General features: G+C 46.8%; 1 non-coding gene across 1 annotated transcript; it reads right to left on the bottom strand.

Moving 5' to 3' along the window:
* Window positions 1–7,485: 7,485 nt before the first annotated feature.
* On the bottom strand, window positions 7,486–7,623 carry LOC117063202. Its single transcript, XR_004428801.1, has one exon. It is a non-coding gene; the product is annotated as a U4 spliceosomal RNA (small nuclear RNA).
* Window positions 7,624–20,194: the final 12,571 nt, after the last annotated feature.

Raw genomic sequence — 20,194 nt, 5'->3', positions numbered from 1 at the left:
TGCTGAGCTTTGGTATTCAGGCAGAAGGGTGTGTGACGTTATTTGGGTGTACAGCGCTCTGACGGCCCATATGTATGATAGATACCCCAGGAGTCTCCTTTTCCCTGAAGAGCAAGGAAAATCAACTTGGAAAAAACCTAAAGTCAACTTGGATGCCAGCAGGGTCTATGCTGGGGAAATGCAGAGCTTTCCCCCGGGTTCCTGGGTCTTCTATCTCTACCGTCTCCTTTGCACTTGGGACTTGGGCGTTCTTGAAAGTTTTGCTTTTTTTCCCCAGAACTTGACCCCTTCAGCAGTCTGCAGAAGAACTCCCTGCATAGCTGCATTCTGTGTCTTGGTCAAACCCATTAAATAATGGGGACTGGGGTCACAAGGCGGGGATGCATCCTGAGGGACATGGCCCTCCCTAGCTTCCTAGTCCCACAGCTCCACCTGCCTAGCAGGACAAATTTCCCTTGGTTGTCTTAGGCACATCAGGCCTGCCTTGAGCTCTCCCTCGTACACCACTCCAAGCAGCTTAACAGAGAATGTCTTCAGAACAAAAGGAGTCATCCCACTGAGGAGAATGTGATGAGTAAAATGTTCTCCACCTCATTCAAGGCTATGCTTTGATGAGTGCTTGAAACCACTAGCCACAGGATCTGTGGCTCTTGTGATTCCATCCATCCTGAGTTGCTACACTTCTCAAACAAACAAAAAAATCCATCTTATAGGACTGACCATGCAAACAGCCCTGAAGAGAGTCCTCCTCCGTACCCCAACCAGGTTTGGATAAGCCTCTCCCTGAGACCGTCACCATTTCTAACTCAGGTGAGGCTGCCCACCTGAGGACAACCCAGGCGTCTTTGTGCACACCTCGGAGGGGATGCTCGTCTGTTTCATAGGCAGAGAGTCACTGAGAAGAAGAAAAAACAGGGAGCAAATAGAGGTACCCCTGACATTTTGAGAAAAATGCCACCAGTGAGGTGGGCTCTAGATTTGCATCACTGTTAAATGGAAAACTGGGGAAGAAAAAAAATTCAAAGACGGCAATTATTATGTTAGATTCTAGGGGGGAAAGACAGGAAAATAATTTCTGTAGAGGAGGTTTGAAATGGAAATAGTTTAGGCATTTCAAAGTATGTCCCCACACGCTGTGGCAGTCCTCCATTCAACGTGTGGAGTTAATTCCCCTTCCCTTGAGTGCGGGAGAGCGCTCACTTCTAACTGCAGAACAGTTAGCAGATGGGGAGATGTGTGCTGTCTGAAGCTAGGCAATGAAAGACACCGCTGCGTTTGCTCACATGTTCTTGGACCATTCACTCTGAAGGAAGTCAGTCCCTGTATCTCGAGGACACTCAGGCAGCCTGTGGAGATGCCCACACGGCTCCTTCCCATGGCCAGCAAGTTGGTGCTGGTGGCTGAGGCCTCCCACCAGCCAAATGGATGAACTGCCTTGGAATGGGCCCCACCAGCCCCTGTCAAGCCTTCAGAGGCCTGCAGCCCAGTTGACGCACTGACAGCAGCCTCACGAGAAATCCCAGGTCAGACTGCCCGGCGAGGCCGCTCCCAAATCTTGACCCACTGAAATTGCATGTATTATGAAGTCAGCACAACTGGGGTAATTTGTTACACAACAGCAGGTTTTTCATATTATTTTTCTGGATCTTGAAGTGAAAAATCCCTACTTGTTTTAAAGTTAACATTTTAGCTGGGGTTAAGAATATAAGCGTAAGCACAGTATGAGAAAATGTTATTTAACACCTCCTGAACGGCAGGCTGTCTCAGGCTGTGCAGCAGAGATAGCTGGAGGCATACCTCGAACACCTGTAGTTCCCTTGCATGGTGTGGAGTGGTTCTGGAAGCGGATGCCCAGTTGGGAACCGCATGGCCAGCCTCAGCCCCCTCCCACCCAACACACACATCTGCCTAGGCCTGTAATCAAGTCCTGGCTTGTGGAATGTAGGCGGAAGTGATACGCACCCCCCTGCACAAATCCTTAACTTCCAGAGAGGGTTCATGTGAGGACAACCAGGATGGCAGGCGAGAAAGTCTCCTGTGGGTGAGACTTCACAGAAGCGAGAGGCTTAGCTCAGAGAGACCCAGGGGAGGGAGGAGAGGTTTTGACAGCAGCTGTTGGAAGGAAAGAGGAAGAGAAAGTGGACTCATTCTGTGTAACGCCACAGGGAACAAACCAGGACCATAAATGAATGTTCGAGAGGACAAAGAAATAAAAGTTAATTATGAGAGCTGTTCAGTGCAGGAGAGGATGTCCCGTCAGGAGTGAGCTCTCTGGCACCTGAGGGGGCAGGCTGCAGGAGGACCTCACCCCTCCAGGATGCTACATGGATCCTCGCCCTCAGAGGAAGTCTGAACTGAGCAGCCTCCCCAACCTGGAGCCACTCTGCATCTAGAATGACAACAGGTACCATCTAAGGCAGGGGCATTTTACATAGTGCTCTTCTTACTATTTATTACCAAGAAGTAATCACTCAGAAAGTCCCCCAAGTAGGCTTTTATGTAGAATGTCATTGTCCAGAATGCTTTGACAGTTCTGTTGAACTCCTGTGTGGAGGGAAATATTTATCCCTTGATCAATGGAAATAATCTCTGGTGAACAGGTGTTTTGGGGTCAAATAGCAGAAATAATGCAGGCTGAACACATGTGTGTTGGGTGACAGCACAGGTGTGGTTGACATTTGCTTTCTATGCACTGTCTAGCTTCCTTCCATGCTTCTCTATTGGGAAATTATCCTTATTCGCATGGAAAGAAAAGAGAGATGTGTGTGATTTCCAGAAGTACATAGAAACAGCAGCGGCCAGGCTTGTGGTTAGGGTGTGCCCCAGGAGCCCAGCCTTTCCAGAGAGCACCCTGAAGGTGTGCAGGCAGGCCAGAGGCCTCCAGACCTGCAGGCCTTGTAGCCTGAGTGGCCCTCCCTCCCAAATGCCCAGTTAGACAGCTGCTATTCCACTTGCAGAAAAACTGAATTTCAACATTGAGCTCACTATCCAGAAAGAACAAGTTGCTCCTGAAAAATTTCCCATGGGAATAAGAATTCTGCCGTCAGACTTAGGATAATGCAAAATTGCTGCAGAGACAAAGGAAACTAGAAGCAAATCACTAAGGAGTCCTTTAGACAAAATAAACCCAATCTTTCAGGAGCAGAAGCCTTTATATTTAGATTCTCCATCTCTCCCAAGGAGGGGGCGGAGGGATTGTTTTCATCACCACTTACCCCTGCCGCCCCACTTACCATCTCATCTACAAGGATCAGGTGCTTCCGCCAGTGCGGGCTGCCCAGGCTCCCACGAGGCAGAGCAGGAGGCAGTGGCTGGACGCCCTCCATAACGCTGGGTGTAGGGCCGCCCACCGGAGCCTCTGCCTCAAATTACCCTGTCCACTCAGAGCACTGTCTACCAGTGGTGCTGAAAGGAGGAGTTTACAAAGGATATAGGGCTGGGCACTAAACTCTCAGTGGCCAAGATCAGAGCCGGCTTTCCTGGCCCTGGCTAGAGACAGATGTGTCTTGGATCAGTGGGGATCCTGAATGTGACTGCAGGGGACCTGGATCCCAGCAGTTGCTGCCCTTACAGGCAACAGTTCCGTGTATCCACTGGACACCTCTGCACTGGCCATAGCGGGGTTTCAGAACTTTCTTCTCTCTATGATCTCTTCCCATGGGATGCTGGGCTTCAGAGTTAAACTATAGGCTGAATTGGGTCCCTCAAAATTCATATGTGGAAATCTTAAACCTAATGCCTCAGAATTGGCTGTATTTGGAGACAGGGTCTTTAAAGAAGTAATCAAAGTAAAATGAAGTCACTAGTGTGGGCCCTAATCCAGTATGACTGGTGTACCAAGAAGAAAAGGAGATTAGGACACAGACGCACACTGAAGGAAGACCAGATGAAGACAGAGGTGGCCGTCTACAAGCCAAGGAAAGGCCTCAGAAAAAAACCAGCCCTGCTGACACCTTGATTTTTGACTTTCAGCCTCTAGAATTATGAAAAAAAAATTTATCTTGTATAAGCTGCCCAGTCTGGGATACTGTGTTACGGCAGTCCTGATAAACTAACATACAAGTCTAGTGTGGTCTACATTTAGGATTGGGGTTGCCTCTCTAGGTCTGGGCTAGGAGAGGTGACCTCTTGGGCCCCATCAACTCTGAGCCTTTGTGGTCAGCCACAAATAAGGCCAGCTTATTTTTGATACTTGTGACAGACAGCTTTTTATTGAGAAAAAGAGTCAGGGTGTGGTGGCTCATGCCTATAACCCCAGCACTTTGGGAGGCCGAGGCGGGTGGATCATGAGGTCAGGAGTTCCAGTTCAGCCTGGCCAACATGGTGAAACCTCATCTCTACCAAAAATACAACCATTAGCCAGCATGGTGGTGCACGCCTATAATCTCAACTACTCCAGAGGCTGAGGCATGAGAATCGCTTGAACCTGGGAAGTGGAGATTACAGAAAGCTGAGATCGTGCCACTGTACTCCAGCCTGGGTGACAGGGTGAGACTGTCTCCAAAAACAAAAAAGAAAGAAAGAAAAAGAATCATCTTCCATTTTTGTTCTCTTCGCTCTCCCTAGTTTCCAATACCTTCAGTCCCTGTGCCCCTCCCTCCTTCTCAGGACATCGCTTTGAGTCAGTCTGCAGAAGGCTACAGTCTTCATTTGCGAGGCACTCACCAGCCCCAGCAATGCCATCTGTTACTTTACACCCAGTCAGTCGCCAGCATGGTGGTGCACCTGGTACGCAGTAGGTGTCTAGCTAATATCTATTGAAAGGATTAATAAACAAGGTAATCAGCTACATGAATGTTTGCATGCAGTATTTCTTAGTGGGAGTGGAAGGGCAGCAGAGATGGAAAGAAGGAGACAGGTAAAAGAAAAGAGGAGCTTTGTTTCAAACTATCCAAACCTGCTCTTCTCGGCTACAGATCAGACCACAACTGCCTGTTATATGGAATATTGCCTTTATGTGGGCGTTTTGTGGCCCAAAATATGGCAAATGTTCTTGGCTAATTAATGTTCCATGTATACTTGTGTGAGAAGTCCTATAAATGTTAATCAGATCCAATTGGTTGGTCGTGTTGTTTGGGTCATTTATATCCTTACTGATTTTTCTGCCTACTTGTTCCGTCATTTACTGAAAGACGAGTGTTGAACTCTCAAACTGCAATTGTGGATTTCTCTATTTCTCCTTTCAAATCTATTAGTTTTTGTCTTGTGTATTTTGAAGCCTCTGTGGTTAGGTGCAAACATGTAGAGAACGGTTATGTCTTCTTGGAGAATTGACCCCTTTATTACTATATATGCCTCTATTCCTGATTATCTTCCTTGTTCTTAAGTTTACTTTAAAATTAATACAGCTACTCCAACTTTCTTTTGGCTGGTGTTTGCATAGTGTACATTTCTCCATCCATTTCCTTTTCTTATTTTTTAATTGTAAAGATGAGATTTTGCCATGTTGGCCAGGCTGGTCTCAAACTCCTGGCCTCAAGTGATCTGCCTGCCTTGGCCTCCCAAAGTGCTGGGATTACAGGCATGAGCCACCATGCCTGGCCTCCATCCATTTACTTTTAATCTATGTTTGTCTTATCTTTAAAGTGGGTTTATTGTAGACAGCATGAAGTTGAGGCATGCTTTTTTATTCAGTCACAGTCTTTTCATTGGCATGTTTATACCATTCATATTTTAAATGGTTATTGATATGGTTAGATTTAAATTTACCATGTTACTAGCTGTTTTCTATTTGTTCTATTTGTTGTTTGTTCCTTTTTTCTCTTTTACAACCTTCTCTGTGTTTTATTTCTTTTTTCTTTTTTTTTTTTTTGAGACAGAATCTCGCTCTGCTGCCCGGGCTGGAGTGCAGTGGCGCGATCTCAGCTCACTGCAAGCTCCGCCTTCCGGGTTCATGCCATTCTCCTGCCTCAGCCTCCCGAGTAGCTGGGACTACAGGTGCCCGCCACCTCACTGGGCTAGTTTTTTTGTATTTTTTAAGTAGAGACGGGGTTTCACTGTGTTAGCCAGGATGGTCTCGATCTCCTGACCTCGTGATCCACCTGTCTCGGCCTCCCAAAGTGCTGGGATTACAGGCTTGAGTATTTTTCTATTATTTTATTTTATTTTGAGAGTGTCTCACTCTGCCATTCAATCTGGAGTGCAGTAGCTCAATCACAGCTCACTGCAGCCTCAACCTCTGAGGCTCAAGCAATCCTCCCACCTCAGCCTCCCAAACTACAGGTGTGTGCCATCATGCTAATTTTATTTTCATAGGTAGAGTCTTCCTATGTTGCCCAGACCAGAAGTATTTTTTATGATTCAATTTTATCACTTCTATTAATATATCAGTATTGAATATCCCCTCTATTAAAGTATTTCTATCACTCAATTTTATCTCATTTATACTTTAAAAACAGTTTTAGTGGTTGCTCTACCATTTAAAATACACATTTTAAAATAATCTGAGTATGCCTTCAAATAACGTTATGCAATTCCACAGTTATTGTAAGAGTTTTATAAAAATATATTTCCAATTCTTCCTTCCCATTTCTTGTGCCTTGTTTGCCATACATTTCACTTTTACGTATGTTATAAACACATATTCTATTGTTACTATGTTTGCTTTTAACAGTTATCTTTTAGAGGAAATATAAATAAAGAAAAAATGTTTTACTTTGCTTTTATTTATTTCATTTCTGATGCTCTTTTGACCTTTATCATATTCCTTCTCCCTAAAGATCTACCTTTATTTTTATTTATTTATTTGTTTATTTATTTATTTGAGACAGAGTCTTGCTCTGTCACCCAGGCTGGAGTGTAGTCATGCGATCTCGGCTCACTGCAAGCCCTCCTGGGTTCACGCCATTCTCCTGCCTCAGCCTCCCAAGTAGCTGGGACCACAGGCACCTGCCACCAGGCCCAGCTAATTTTTTTTGTATTTTTAGTACAGACAGAGTTTCACTATGTTAGCCAGGATGGTCTTGATCTCCTGACATTGTGATCTGCCTGTCTTGGCCTCCCAAAGTGCGGGGATTACAGGCATGAGCCACCGCACCCAGCCTAAAGATCTACCTTTAATATTTATGGTAGAGTAGGTTTACTGGCAATGAATTTCCTCAATCTCTGTCTGCCTGAGAAGGTTTTCACTTCTCATATCTTTTTAAGAATATTCTAAGTAAGTATAGAAGTTTGGATTGCCAGCCTTTTTTTTTTTTTTTTTTCATTTAGTACTTTAAAGATGTTAATCCATTGTCTTCTGGTTTGCGTGGTTTCTGACAGAAGTCTCTTGTAATTCTTATCCTTGTTCCTCAATAGATAGCATGTTTATTTTCTCTGATCGCCTTCAAGAGTTTCTCTTTGTCTTTGATTTGCAGCAATTTACACATGATATGTCTAGGGATGTTTGTTTCTTTGTTTTTGGTATTTATCCTGCTGGTGTGCTCTGGTATTCTTAGGTCTTTGATTCTGTGTCTCTAGCTAAGTTTTTAACTATAAAGTTCAGCGTCTGTACAGACTGTCAAAAATTGCCAGTGCTGACTACATTTCAAGTCATCATGATGGAATATTGGGAAAAGTTTTCAGTTAGCAATAATCACACCTCAGATAAACCTCATTGGTGGCCGGGCGCGGTGGCTCAAGCCTGTAATCCCAGCACTCTGGGAGGCCGAGACGGGTGGATCACGAGGTCAGGAGATCGAGACCATCCTGGCTAAAACGGTGAAACCCCGTCTCTACTAAAAGTGCAAAAAATTAGCCGGGCGTGGCGGCAGGCACCTGTAGTCCCAGCTACTTGGGAGGCTGAGGCAGGAGAATGGCGTAAACCCAGGAGGCGGAGCTTACAGTGAGCCGAGATCTCGCCACTGCACTCCAGCCTGGGCGACTGAGCGAGACTCCGTCTCAAAAAAAAATAAATAAATAAATAAATAATTTTAAAAAAATAAAAAAATATTAAAAACCTCATTGGCTATGATACTGCCATTGCATAAAGCTCTGTCACTAATTTTCAAAAGTTTCCAGCCACTATTTTTCTCAGATATGTTTTCTGCCCAATTTTCTCTTTCGTCTTCTTCTGCAATTCCAATTATGCTTATGTTAGACTGTCTGATATTTCTGATATTGTCCTACAGTTCTTGGATTATCTGTACTGTCTTGAGATTTTTTTTTTGCTTTTTTCCCCTTTGCATTTTATTTTGGGTAATATGTTTAAGTTTGCTTATTCTTTACTCAGCTCTATCAGTTATACTGATGGGCCCGTCAAAAGCACATCTCATGTCCATTACTGTGTTTTGTTTCTAGTATTTCCATTTGATTCTTTATAATGGTTTCCATTTCTCTGCTGAAATTACCTATCTGGTCTTGCATGCTGTCTACCTTTTCCTTTAGGTCCTTTAACATATTAATCATAATTAATGTCTGATAGCTCCAACATCTGTGTCATATGTGAGTCTGGTCCCAATGGTTGCCTCATCTCTTCAGACTGTGTTTTTCTGGTTTTTTTGTATGCCACATTTTTGTTGTTGCTATTGAGAGCTGGAAATATTAAATAGAATAATATGGTGAATATTCCAGTTCCAGGATCAAATGCATGTGACTAGAGACAATTTAGGAATGAAAAGAAGCTATGTGGAGGTTTTTATAACCTAGAGTTCAAGTCTCCAGTGGTTTGGAAATGGGCTTTGAAAAGTGGGCAGTTTAGACTTTCTCCCCACTTTAATTTTTTTTTTTTTAATCAGGATAAAGCATACATACAGGTTTGTTTGTTTGTTTGTTTGTTTAATCCTAGTCTATAGCAGAGGTCAGCAAATTTTTTCTTAAAAGGCCAAATGACAAATATTTTAAGCTATGTGGTCTCTGTCACAACTACTCAACTCTGCCATTATCAGTGCAAAGTCATTCATACACTCATACATCCACATACTTATACAAATGAGTGTGACTATGTTCCAATAAAACTTTATTTACAAAAGAGGCAGCCAGCCTGTGAGTCATAGTTAACTGATTCCTGAGCTGTAGAATAATATTAAATGAGCAAAGCCTTGCTCTCCATGAAGCAGTCCCGCTCTCCAGGATAATCACACTTAACTATTTTCTGTATTCTTTGGGTGGATGCACATGTAATTCTAGGTAATACAGGCTTATAACTCTATTTCTTGATATATTAATCTATTGAGACCCCCTCACCCAACCATGAAACATGAGAAAATTTCCTCCCAGCACTTTGGGAGCCTGAAGCAGGCAGATCACTTGAGGTCAGGAGTTTGAGATCAGCCTGGCCAATATGGTGAAATGCTATCTCCAGTAAAAATACAAACATTAGCTGGGCATGGTGGCAGGTGCCTGTAATTCCCAGAGACTCAGGAGGCTGAGGCAGGAGAATCACTTGGACCTGGGAGGTGGGGGTTGCAGTGAGCCAAGATCATGCCACAATACTCCAGCCTCAGCAACAGAGCAAGACTCCATCTGAAAAAATAAAAAGCTAAAAATTAAAAAACTTTTTTTAAAAATAAAATTTCCTGTCTTACATTACCTCTTTTTTCTGTGGTAAGCAGGTAAGCCTACCCCCAGAGGCCAAAGAAACTGAGAGGAAGAAGAAAGAGGCTAACAAATCCAGTTTCTCAGAAACATTTAGGCTGGGCATGGTGGCTCATGCCTGTAATTCTAGCACTTTGTGGGGACCGAGGCAGATACATCCCTTGAACCCAGGAGTTTGAGATCAGACTGGGCAACATAGTGAGACTCGAGCTCCACCAAAAATACAAAAATTAGCTGGGCATGGTGGTGTATGCCTGTAGTCCCAGCTACTTAGGAGACTGATGTGGATCACTTGAGCCTGGAAGGTGGAGGCTGCAGTGAGCCATGATCATGCCACTGCACTCCAGCCTGAACAACAGAGTCATACCCTGTCTCAAAAAAAAAAAAAAAAAATGTCACTCTGTTGCCCAGGCTGGAGTGCAATGGCACGATCTCAGTTCACTGCAGCCTCTGCCTCCTGGGTTCAAGTGATTCTCCTGTCTCAGCCTCCCAAGTAGCTGGGATTACAGGTGTACGTCACCACACCAGACTAATTTTTGTATTTTTAGTAGAGATGGGGTTTCACCATGTTGGCCAGGCTGGTCTTAAACTCCTGACCTCAGGTGACACTCGCCTGCTTTGGCCTCCCATAGCGCTGGGATTACAGGCATGAGCCGCCGCACCTGGCCAAGAAAGAAAGAAACATTTAATAGGAACTAACAAACAGAAGCAATATCTCTGGTGGCCGAGAGACGGTTCATTCCTGTACTTGTCCTCCAGAAAGTAGTCTTTACATAGCAAACTGCTTTTGGTAAAACATGTACAGTTGGTCACGTCTCAGACCCTCCTGCAAAATTCGTGACCACTGGGGAAGTTAGATAAGCATTTTTATAAGAGTTGTCTACGCTACAGGGATTGTTTCTTGGCCTGACTGTGGGAATACCTTGGTATTCAGGAGCCAAACATCGATCCTGATGGTGATTTCACCTCAGGTGGCATTACTCTTGCCTTGCAACAGGCTGTTTTCTTACACTCTTTCCTCCGCAACCCTCCGAGACGTGTCTTTTATCAACATATATATTAATAGTTTTTCCCATTGGTTTGTTTCCCTTTATAACTTTGCTGTTTCTTTTTCCATTAACAGACCGTTCCTCTTGAGCCTCCCTTTGGCAACATGAGGATCTTGCTATTCCTTCCTCACCCTGCCCTTCTCCCCATCTTTGCCCGACTGCTGTTAATGCTGCTGTAACTTTCTTTTTTTTTTTTTTTTGAGACGGAGTCTCGCTCTTCCACCCAGGCTGGAGTGCAATGGCCGGATCTCAGCTCACTGCAAGCTCCGCCTCCCGGGTTCACGCCATTCTCCTGCCTCAGCCTCCCGAGTAGCTGGGACTACAGGCGCCCGCCTCGTCGCCCTGCTAGTTTTTTGTATTTTTTTTTAAGTAGAGACAGGGTTTCACCGTATTAGCCAGGATGGTCTCGATCTCCTGACCTCGTGATCCGCCCGTCTCGGCCTCCCAAAGTGCTGGGATTACAGGCTTGAGCCACCGCGCCCGGCCGCTGCTGTAACTTTCACAGCACCCATCTTATAATGTTTGCATTCTGTTTTGTAAATTAACTAGGTCTTTGGTGCTCTGCCAGAAGTTGATTCTAAAAATCGCAAACCAAGAAACAATATTTACATTATTTTAATTATATAAATATTAGTCATTGCAGAACTAAGTAGTGTGATTGGAGAAATAAATATAATTCACTGGTACTAAATCAGTTCCAAGCATCAAAGTCACACGGATTCTTTTTTCTTATACTCCAGTAAATACTCAAAATCATGTCACATTTCAGTTTCCAGTCTACCCAATAATCTTCAAGAATTCTTGTTCTCTGCACCTTTTCTGGGTCAACCTACTGCTGTTTCATGGAAGCAACGCGCTCACATGACGCTCTGAGACATCCACATCTTGAATCCTCTCTGCTTTCCCTGAGAACCAACCTTGGGCCACTTATCTTGGTTCTTTTCTTTGAAGCTGTTAGTTTTCCTAAAGGATATCTTGAGGAAAGCTTCAGTTCTTCGTATTCTAGGGGATATTCAAAAGAACATGGTTAATCCATTAGGCCGAACTGTTTTCTCCTTTCTCCCTGTGTATTGATATGATACAGCCTGGAAAGCTAAGAGTGACGTCAGCAGCCTCAGCTGCACTGAGTGAGGTGAATCACTCCAGGAGAGTTCTGAGCCCAAACACATACCGGCTTGAGTGGTCCTGGGCTTGCTGTTCCCAACAAAGGCTCTTTAAGCCTCCGTCAGCATTTGGTGATCCAGTGGGTGTTTTCCAAGCCAGGCTGTCAGCTTGAAGAGTTCTCCCTTGGGGCAAAGTCCTTTTAGCATCTCAATTCGGGCGATGAGTTCCCTTTAAAATGCTGAAGGGGACTGATGCAGTGGCTCACCCCTGTAATCCCAGCACTTTGGGAGGATGAGGCGGGCGGATCACTTGAGGCCAGGAGTTTGAGACCAACCCTGCCCAACATGGTGAACTGCTGTCTCCACTAAAAATACAAAAATTATCTGGGTGTGGTGGTGGGCGCCTGTAACTCCCAGCTCCTCGGGAGGCTGAGGCAGGAGAGTCACTTGAAGCCTGGAGGCGGAGGTGGCAGTGAGCCGAGACCACACCACTGTACTCCAGCCTGGGCAACAGAGTGAGACATAAATAAATAAATAAATAAGTAAGTAAGTAAAATGCTGAACAGGTTAATCCCTTGACCTTCTAAAATGGGGAAAGCTGGGTTCCAGGGGCCGAGCACAATGCACAGAAAGAAACGGCGTGAGTCATTGGTTCCAGGAACTCAATATTCTCTGCGAGGGGCCCTCAGAGCAGCGAGTGCCAGTGGAAGCATCTCTAAATTAATTGAGTCTCTTTGTAAATCCAAAGGATAAATTAAGTAAATGAATTGTCTGAGGCCAATTGATTTGTAGTTCACATTTCCTCTGCAAAGGCTTGACTACAGATTTATTCACGCATTTCTGAAGCCACATGATTTAGTGCTGAGGCCTTCTTGGGCCTTTGATAACTGCCATGATTATTAAGGCCTTGTAGGATATAAAGTGTGTTTTTCCATGATACTTACTTATATCTTCTGTACAAAATGCATAAATATGTTACCAAGAATGTTACTAAAAACAGAAAAGAAAAGGCATGTTGTTCTTTTTTTTTCCCCCCTCTAAGGCACTGCTTAGATATCATCTGCAAATTGTTAATTGTTCAGCTTGCACTTTTATGACAGGGTTGGACCTGGGGAATGGAAAGCAGCTCCCAGTGCTGACACAGGGACACACCTGGCTGGCAGCTTTGTTTTCAGAATGCCAAAGACTGTAGGCTTCATTCCTTCATTCTGTAAGAGGGTACAATGGGCATCGTCTTTTATTTCAGCTACTTAGAGGGAAAAAAGCTACCATGACACCTGTGATAGTTAATTTTATGTCTCAACTTGACTGGGTCACTGGTTGCCCAGATAGCTGGTTAAACATTATTTCTAGATTTGTCTGTGTGGGTGTTTCTGGAAGAGATGACCATTTGGATTCGTGGGCTGAGTAAAGCAGATCGCCATCAGTAACACAGGCGGGCATTGCCCAATCTACTGAAGACCCAAACAGAACAAAAATGGAGCAGGAGGGAGGATTTGCCATCTCTCTGTCTGATGCTTACCATCTTCCCCCAGTGCTCCTGCTTTTCAGGCCTTCAGACTCAATCTACACCACTGGCCTTCCAGCTCTTAGGCCTCTGAACTAACCCCCAGCTTTCCTGAGTCTCCAGGTTGCAGACAGCAGATCGTGGGCCTTCCCAGCCTCCATACTCACGGGAACCAATACCTTATAATAAATTTCTTCACATGCAGTCTTGCATTGCTTCACAATGAGGATACATTCTGAAACATGCGTTGTTAGGCAATTAAGTCATGGTGTGGGCATCATAGAATGCACTTAAACAAGCCTATAGGCTCTATGGTGTAGCCTGTTGCTCCTAGATTACAAACCTATACAGCATGATACTGTACTGGATAATCCAGGCCATGTAACACATGGTAAGTATTCGTGTATCTAAACATAGAAAAGGCACAGTAAGGCTGGGTGCGGTGGCTCATGCCTGTAATCCCAGCACTTGAGGTTGGGAGTTTGAGACCAGCCTGGCCAAAATGGGGAAATCCCATTCTTCTAAAAATACAAAAATTAACTAGATGTGGTGGTGCACTCCAATATCCCAGCTACTCAGGAGGCTGAGGCAAAAGAATCGATTGAATTGGCCAGGCACGGTGGCTCAAGCCTGTAATCCCAGCACTTTGGGAGGCCGAGACGGACGGATCACAAGGTCAGGAGATCGAGACCATCCTGGCTAACACGGTGAAACCCTGTCTCTACTAAAATACAAAAAAATCAGCCAGGCGTGGTGGCGGGCGCCTGTAGTCCCAGCTACTTGGGAGGCTGAGGCAGGAGAATGGCATAAACCCGGGAGGCGGGGCTTGCAGTGAGCTGAGATCCGGCCACTGCACTCCAGCCTAGGCGACAGAGCAAGACTCCGTCTCAAAAAAAAAAAAAAAAAAACAGAATCGCTTGAACTCAGGAGGCGGAGGTTGCAGTGAGCTGAGATCACCCCACTGCACTCCAGCCTGGGGAACAGAGAGATTCCATCTCAAAAAAAAAAAAAGAGAAAAGGCATGATAAAAATACTGTTGTATATGTGGCCTGTCATTCACCAAAACGTTGTTATATGGTACATAACTGTATACCTATATGCTATTGGTTCTGTTTCTCTGAGAACCTGGACGAATATACCACCTAATGGTGATCTCTAATGTTGCAAGGACAATAACTGTCTTACCTGTCCTCACACGTTTTATTGTGAAGTGACACTGTGTGTTGTCCAGACTGAGAATTTACCAGCTATAACTTCCGCCCGCTTCAGAAACAGATTGGAAAATCATAATCAAAAAAAGTATGTTCACTGAGAGAAGTCACCCACTGTTCGGACACAGGAGTGAGACTCTGGGGGCAGGAGGCCATCCGGGAGAAATGTACAGTGACTTTCCCTTTAAACACAGAAGCTGGAGCAAGGCTCTGGGTTTATTTTGACTTGGACTTGCCTCTGTGGTTCTCAGCCACCTCTGAGGAAGGTAAGAACCCACCCTCGCCTGTTCAGGGCTGGCTTCCAGCTCAGGAGGAAGGCTGGGGGGTGGGAATTAGGAATCCCTCCCCACCCTGCCCAGAACACACACACACACGCACGCACACACAAACACACATGTCCAAAGCTGACTGTTATTCTCTGGGATTGTATTTCAAGGCCTCTGAAGTCACCAAAGTCTCTAAAACACAGGTGGTCATGGGGCTTTTCATGCTAAACTTTTGGAATCTTCTACCCTCATTGAAACCAAACCACAGCTCCTCAGGGCTTCTCCGAGAGCCAGCCCCATGGGGCCCAAGTCCACGATGGCTTCCTCCATTCACAGTGAGCCGCCTGCAGGGACCCCAGGTGTGACCCAGGGTGGGGCCGGAGGGCAGGCCAGGCACTCTCGGCCTCCCGAGACCTTTCTCATGCCTGGGGTACTCCACAGGCACCTTGATGCCTAGTGAGCGAGGAATCCAGCTTAGCAAAGAACAGGCACAGACATTTCCTGCTTGATTAATACTCGGTTCTGGGAACCTGACAAGCTCCGCTCTGCTTGGCACCTAGCACAGTCCCAGATGGTAAATCTTCCCTGTCACCACTGTGGTAACTCCCTAGAGGGGTCCTGGAATTGCTCCAGGAGGCCTTGTGCCAACTGCTAAGTCCCAATGTCCCCTCCTCGTCGTCTCACCAGAGCAGTTCACAGTCCAAGAGCCTCGATGCTTCCATGAAGAGGCAGATTGGCACCTTGTTGCCTGTAGCCAAACCATACATGAGTGCATAATACAAAAATGATGATAGATTCGAGCTCAGTGGGTGAGAGGCAGCAGCTGTGTGTTTACTCAAGGTGAGTTTGGAAAAGCTACATGGCTTTTGAGACCTGTTTGAAATGTGGCCGGAAAAGGGGAGGCTGACGTGGGAGGAAGAAATGGGCACGTGTCCCTGGCATCGCTGCAAGTCCTCCTGCCTCCCTGAGAACACAGTGCACAGCATCCGGGAGAGACTGGCCAGGACTTGGTGTTCAGTTACCTCCAACACCAATGACAGTCGGACTTGCATTCCCTGAGGCTGGCTCACAAGCCTCAGAGAGCTCACAGCATGACATCTTCTTCTGACACATGCTCATTGAACAACCACCATGAGCCAGGCACTGGGTAAACACTGAGGAAACACGGGAAGAGTGACAAGGATGTCCCCGCCCCCAGTGGGCTCTCAGCTCACCGGGCAGAGGAGTTGGCCAAGTCCTAGGGCAGACACGGAACAGCCCTTCCATTCAGGGCACATGGCGGTCACCGCAGCCAGAGGATCTGCTGGAGCAAGCAGGAGAAGCCTTGCTGTGGTCTGGATGTTGATGTCCTCCGCACATTCCTATTTGAAGCCTAACCCCTGTGTGCTGGTGTTAGGAGGTGGGGCCTTTGAGAACTGGTTAGGTCATGAGAGTGGGGCCCTGATAAATGGGATAGGTTCCTATAAGAAGAGGCCCCAGGGAGCCCCCTCGCCCCTTCCACCTTGGGAGGACACAGACAGAAGGCATCGTCTATGAACCAGAAATTGGGCCCTCACCAGACACTGAATCTGCCCCTTGATCCTGAACTTCCCAACCTCCAGAACTGTGAAAAATAAGCATGTTGTTTATAGGCCACCCAGTCTATGGTATTTTGGTATTGCAGCCCGAACCACCCCAGGCAGGCATGGCATCCACCCTCTTGCAGGAAGTGGAAGAAGGGGTGGAGCAGGGAAGGGTGGAGGAGGGAAACCGGCGCTGAGACCCAAACCAAGAGCTAGGGGGAGCTGAGGGGCGGGGGCATTGTGGGAGACCATGCTTAGGCATTTAGAATTTATTCTAAAATCCATGAAAACGTGCTGAAAATGTTTGCTTTCATCTATGTGACATTACTATCATCTGTATGCTGACAACTCCCACCTTTACCTCCTCCCAGACCTCTGTTCTGAACACCAGCGCCCCCTTGGTCTCTGGAAGTCCAGTAGGCACCTGTACACCTAGACACCTCCCCCGCCCACAGATCTGCTCTTCCTGTGACAGTCCTTGTGACACTGTCATATCATAAGAGATATATTTGATTCTCCACCCTGGTTCTGGCACAAGAACTCTAAAAGCCTTGGGATTTCCTAAGAAATAGGGGTGAGAGGAATGTCTTCTGTTATTCAAGATGAGCCTCTTCTAACCATACCTGAGCTTATGGTGGGCTCCGAGAGAGCCTCAGATGGGAGTGGTTGCCACAGGAACCAACCTTGTGGCTACAGGGTTAGCACTTTCAGCTACCCCATCTCCTCTCCAAGGAGATGAGAAGGACTGGAGGTTGAAGTACACAATGCCCAGTGTTTTAATCTACCATGCCTAAAGGATGTAACCTCCACAAAACCCTTCAGCAACAGGGCTGGAGAGCTTCCTGGCTGGTGAGCACAGGGAGGTGCTGGGATGGTGGCACGTCCAGAGAGAGCCTGGACGCTCGGCAGCAGCCACTGCAATGTCTCGCCCAGGGCAGTCCTTTCATCTGCTGTCCCTGAGTTACATCCTAATCATAAACCAGTAAGTGTAAGTAAAATGTTTTCCTGAGTTCTGTGAGCTGTTCTAAACCTGAGAAGGAGTTTGTGGGAACCACCGGTTTATAGTCCATTGGTCAGACGTATGGGAGGCCCAGGCCTTGCGACTGGACTCTGAAGTGGGGGCAGCCTTGCGGGACAGAGCTCTTAACCTGTGGGACCTGACGCTGATGGATAATGTCAAAACTGAATTGAATCGTAGGACCCTAGTTGGTGTCGGGAGAGTTGGAGAACTGGTTAGTGGGAGGTAAAAACCCACACCCTTGGTGTCAGGAGTTAGAGCAGAAATGGTTCAAAGTCCCTGTTCCAGTGAATGGTTTGTCTGCCCCTGGATGTCTAGGCCAGGCACCCACGAGTCACCACCCACCCTCCACATTCGGTGGGTGCCCTTGTCTGTGGCTTCCACTCCACAAGCCACCACGAATGGATCCAGGTCTGTGCATCTCTGCTCTCACCAGCCTGGCCCCAGCCTGGCCTCCCTGAGCCACTGCCGCAGTCTGCCAGAGGCTGGAAAGCAGTGCTTACGACTTGCATTTGACAAAGATGGGTTTTGGATAAATGTGGAGTATGGACTGGGGGCCAGTGAGAAGGGGACAAGGGATAGTTTCAACGACGCCTTCCTTCATGTGTTCACTGAAGCCATCCATGATGCTCCGTGAGCACCTGCTGTGGGCCAAAGCCTGGGAGAGGGCTGGGCTGGGGACAGAGAATGGAGTGTCACCCACAGAGAGAAGAGGATCATGGGGAGGGAGATGGCCGAAGTTGCCCAGAGAGAGTTCAAAGGGAGCCAGGGCTGAGGCCAGAAACCCTGAGGGACGGACTAAGGAGAGGAATTGAGGAAGGACAGAGAGCAGGAGTAGACGGACAGAGGAGAGGCAGAAGCCGGGCTCTGCAGGCCTGTGGAAGCTGGAGGAGTAGGTGGTCCCAGAGTCCCACACCCCTGAGGATCCAAGTCAGCAACAAGGAGGTGGAAGAGGTTCCTTGGCATGTGGGGTGGAAACCAGACTGTGGTGACGGAGAACGGTGTGGGAGTGGAAACGTGGCTGCAAGGCATGACCACAGGCGGGAGAGCCGATTGTGAAATCTGCAGGAGTTTTCTGAGCCAGGCACCAAATGCAGCCAGTGTTAAAAATTAAATGATGAAAACTTACAGTTAAATAGGTGACATTAGAAACAAGGCAATAACTACTGAAAACTCATCTCTTCCTACTTTGCTACCTTCTACCAATAGCTATTCCCCTGAGAGAATGTCCATCCATTGTGTCCCTATGGCGAGAATGCTATGTAATCACTCATGTCTCTGCATCTCTTCCAATTCCGCGTGTAGTGTTATCTCATTGGTGGCCTGAAATTGGCTGTGATGGGAATATTTACACCACAGAAACCAGCAAACTCCTCAGATCAGACCTTTTTATTCCCAGAGAGCCAGGTGTGAAACGTTTACCAGCACCACTGGAGGAGTGAGATCAGAGCACTTTCAGAAAGACAGCAGTGGCACAATAGCAAATGTGGACAGGTTCGTGGGCTTCGTGGCAGGGAAGTGAGCGCATTGCCTCTGATGACTTTCATTTCTCTCGGTTATGCTGAGGTCGGGTCACCTGCTCTGTGTGTGGGAGCCAGAGAAGAAAGCAGCCACAGAACAGATGCAAACCAAGGAGGCTGGAAGATAAGAGCAGAGCCATCAGGACCCCAGCTCCTCGGGGGTATGAAACAGGAGTCGTGGGAGCAAATTAGTAGGTGCACTGCATGGAGGGACGGAAGGGTCAGGGAGGAGCATCTGAATGTAAGATTTCAGAGAAGCGCATTTTGTCAGCGTTTCAGAGCTTCCTGTGTGCAGCATGGATCTAAAGCTGGTGGATGCGGGGGGTGAACCATCTTCACTTCCTGTATGCTGATGGCGGAAGCAAGACATCAGTGAAGAAACATCACCAAATCATGATGAATGCCATTGAGGAAACAAAGGACACTGTGGCACCAAGGAAGGAAGGGAGGTTACTTTTCACAGTGGCTATAAATAGAACTGAAGACTGAAAAAGAGCTGTTAAAATGGCTTGTTTGAAGGTGAATGAGAGCATATAATTAAAAGTAATTCTCCCTCCCATCCCCAATGCCAGCTTCCACGTTTCTCTCCCCAGAAGCAGCCATGGTTCACCACAGCCATTTCCAGAGGTATCCTAGAAGCAAGCTGTTTGAGGAGCCAGGGGAAAGAGGAGCATGTGCAAAGGCCCTGGGGTGGAAAGGGGCCTGCTGTGCTCTGAGCTGCAGCAGAGCTTCTCAAGCCTTAATCTGCATTTGAATCACCCAGGGATCTTGCTGAAATCCTGATTCCTGATTCAATAGGTCTGGAGAGGGCTTGAGATTTCTTACGAGCTCCAAGTGATGCTGAGGAGCCTGATCTGGATCTCACTTAGAGTATTAAATGAAGTCCTAGGGGATCATTAGAGATCCAGCCAGCCAGAAATGTCACAGGAGAGGGAAGAACAGTCAAGACAGGGCTGCCCAGATAGGTGGGGCGGCTTAGTCAGGGTCTCTGTGCAGTAAGCAGCTTGGGTATCATTCTTTTTTTTTTTTTTTTTTTGAGACAGAGTCTCGCTCTGTCACCCAGGCTGGAGTGCAGTGGCGCCATCTGGGCTCACTGCAAGCTCCACCTCCCGGGCTCACGCCATCCTGCTGCCTCAGCCTCAGTTGGGACTACAGGTGCCCAACACCATGCCCGGCTAATTTTTTTTTCTTATTTTTCAATTTTTAGTAGAGACAGGCTTTCACCGTGTTAACCAGGATGGTCTCGATCTCCTGACCTCGTGATCCACCCGCCTCTGCCTCCCAAAGGGCTGGGATTACAGGTGTGAGCCACTGTGCCTGGCCCCCAGGGGTATTTTTAAGGTAGAACTGAGAGAACTCATGGATGGGTTGGATATGGGGAGTGACGGAAAAGGGAGCATCAAGGGTGCCTCCTGGGGTTGTGTCTCGAGCAGGTGAGCGGCCTG

This window comes from Trachypithecus francoisi, unplaced genomic scaffold (genome assembly GCF_009764315.1).
Source record: "Trachypithecus francoisi isolate TF-2019V2 unplaced genomic scaffold, Tfra_2.0 Lachesis_group17, whole genome shotgun sequence".
NCBI classification, from domain to species: Eukaryota; Metazoa; Chordata; class Mammalia; order Primates; family Cercopithecidae; genus Trachypithecus; species Trachypithecus francoisi.
The sequence above is the reverse complement of the archived record's forward strand: the minus strand, read 5'-3'. Positions and strand labels throughout refer to the sequence as shown.